Genomic DNA, 3,394 nt, shown 5'->3' on the forward strand with positions numbered 1-3,394 from the left:
GCTTTCAAGTAAGGGCTTGTGATATATATCACAGTTGTAGCGGATAGGTTTTCAATGACTGTCCGCCAAAAAAAAAAACTTGCTTTCAAGTGGCTACTAATTGTTTAAACTTAAACTGGAAAGCTTTGCAATTTTAAGATTTGATTTCAAACACTTTTAGAAAATATTTAGAAGTAAGTATGTCGACGTGGATATGACCCCCCTTTCCGTGGACAAACGTGGACATTTCCATAAACCCTTCCCCCTAAGTTGTCCACGTGGTATGTGAACGGCTCCTATATTGAAAAAAAAAAACTTCAATTCCTGCAGCTCCTGCAACTCAGCTGTGGTACACACTTCATAGTACTTGGCCCGTGCTTTCTATCCGTCTATAAATATTTCATAATCTTAACTATTTGTTGTTTGGCATCTTCTAGGACTTATTTTCTAAAGTTATGATTGTGAATAAGTACTAATGTAAAATAACTTAAACGTGATTATGCAGATAATACCTACTTTTTTTTTAATATTTTTCATGTATGTATTAGGTAAATATTTAAGTGAAATGTTATAGGAAAAAGAGTGTCATCAAACCCCACACCCTATGAGCCAGTTTTTCCTACGGCCCTGGGTATACGTATATGGTTGGCTATACAATTAAGCTTGTTGTAGAGTTTCTTAAACGTCCCGCTTTTTTCCTAAAGTATCTGGCAAGCCTACATTAAGGGGTATTTCGTATGATAGTGTACTTGAAAGGGCAATTTCTATTGGACTAACAAATAACCAAGAAACAGTTTGTTCATCTAAAAAATAAATGTTTTACCAATTCAAAACGGGTAGTTTCAAATCACATATGATTGCATACTAGAGTGCCCCAAATAGCCCGACTTTTGAAAAAGTTATGCGCTGCAGGCTAAAATTGATCCTTGGCCTAGTAAAAGATCTCATGCCAAATTTGGGCAAGATCGGATAACGGGAAGGGGTCGCTCAACGAGCCTGAAGTTTGTATGGGATTTTGAGACATTTTGTTCGGGAGAAACGAGAAAAACCAGTTTTCATTAATAACTTTGGTTTCTGTCGGACGATTTGTTTTAAAAATAGTTTTTCTTGAAGCCTGAATTATGAAAAATATTTCACCCAAAGACCGCATTTCGATAAGAGTTAAGATAAAAAAGTTATAAGGCCTAAAAAATGGGCTAACTTTTTTAACTGTGGTATTCATCAGTGTTAATGAGGCGTCAATATGTTCGACCGCATCGACTCATTAACAGGGATGGATACCATCCTTAAAAAAGTTAGGCAATTTTTGAAGCTTCATAACTTTCTTATCTTAACTCTAATCGAAATGAAGTCTTCGGATAAAATATTTTTCATAATCTAGGCTTTAAGAAAAACCGTTTTTGAAAGGAATCGGCCGACAGGAACCAAAGTTATTGATAAAAAACTGGTTTTTCATGTTTCTCCCGAACAAAATGTCTCAAAATCCCATACAAACTTCAGGCTCGTTGAGCGACCTCTTCCCGTGATCCGATCTCGTCCAAATTTGGCATGAGATCTTGTACTAGAACTAGGATCAATTTTAGCCTGCAGTGTATAACATTTCACAGGTTTTGAATTTCCCATACAAATTTGGGGCAGTCTATTGCATACTTAGAAAATAGAGCAATTGCTAGGAGATTTGTCGAGCAATTGATTTTGATTTTGGCTTTATTCATACCAAACTAGCTTGTTCTAAAAGTAAAAGCTCATGACTGAGAAAACTGCTGTCAAAACAAATTTCATTCATAAGATCCGAAGCAATTGCTTTAAGCGGCTGCTCGACAGCTCGATTTAGCTTAGTAAATCAATCGCTAGTTTTTTTTAATACCAGCTATTATCCTCTATTTGTTGCAAACAGGGGTGTTATACTCCTCAAAACAGCGCAATGTGCTCTAAAAGCACATTGTGAGCTCAAGCTTTCTAGAACTGCGCGCACGGCGATAGAATATCTACTGCTCGCTCTCTTACTGCGCGCCGATAGTCGAATTTTCTGAGAGGTTCCTTACAATGATGAAAAACACAATGAGCTGATCCACTCTGCTCAATGTGCTGCTCAATGTGAACTCTGGCTTCAGAAATTTGCCAAGCACTCTTCTTCGTTTTATTTTTCCTTCTCATCAAAAGAAAATAAAAACGATCATCGTTCGTCCAGTCCGGCACGAAGGCACACCGGCTGCTTGCAAGGAAGAAAACAACTCATAAACAAGCAACATCAACAACACAAACGAAATTCGGTCGGGCTCGGCCTATCGGCTGCCAAGCAGCGATGCCACGGTAATCTGTACCATCAGTGTATTTAATTCTGGGACACGTATGGACGAAGATCAGACTCATTTATGATACAGATTTTTTTGTGGCAACGGTGTTCGGCAGCCGGTAGGCCGAGCCCGCCCAAATTTCAGCTGTGTTGTTGCTGTTGCTTGTTTATTGGGAAAGAATTCGCTTTCGTTTGTTGAATTCAGCGTTGTGGTGGTATACTGGTACACATTGTGCAGCTCAATGTGCTGAGGGCTACCGCTGCGCAGCTCAGTGATTTGCTTCGATGTGGCACATTGATGGACAGCTAGCTCAGGCAGTGCTCAGTTTTGCTCTCTCAATGTGCTATGGAAAAAATGCACATTGAGCTCATTGTGTGAGCAAATAACACCCCTGGTTGCAAACAGACATTTGCAAGGTCTCTACGCCTTCTCAAGTTGTCCACGTGGTATTTGAACGGCCCCGTTGTATGAAACTGATTTATATTTTCAAAACAACAAACCATTAACCATTTCTGAATACAAAAAAAGAATAAAAATGTGTATACATATATACATGATATAAAGACGCGAATGACTTAAAAACGTTAAAACGACTATAATCAAAACGAAAAAAAGGAAACATATCTCATTTAATTGGAATTTTATGATCAGAGTGAAAGCAAACTTTGTTTTAGTCGATGTGTCCCTGGAACAAAAATAACGGTAATAGCACTAATAGCTTTACAAGTAACTTGTATGCAATTTCTTAATATAGGCAGCGAACCCGAGTCCCAGCAAAGGGGAAGCGAATAGTAAATGGCAGCCTAGGTAGGTGCAAACTATCTGTGATGAATGAGTATTCAGTCCTACCTACGTTTATGACGTAGGGGATAAGGTATCGATGCTTATGCATTTGAAACTTATCTAAAAAAAGCTGATTAAAAAAACATCTTCACATACGAAACATTTGTTAATAAAATTGGTTTTGAAAAGTTCAGCCAAATTTGATGTGGTCGTTCAAAACAAATTAAATGCTAAAGACAGCTTGATACCCTACAGAAGTCGAAAGAAACACCAACACCATCCTACTTCAATACATCAAGATCACCCAACCACCCAAAGGGGTCCAACACGTAGCA

The sequence above is a fragment of the Uranotaenia lowii genome, chromosome 3 (genome assembly GCF_029784155.1).
Source record: "Uranotaenia lowii strain MFRU-FL chromosome 3, ASM2978415v1, whole genome shotgun sequence".
Classification (NCBI taxonomy): domain Eukaryota; kingdom Metazoa; phylum Arthropoda; class Insecta; order Diptera; family Culicidae; genus Uranotaenia; species Uranotaenia lowii.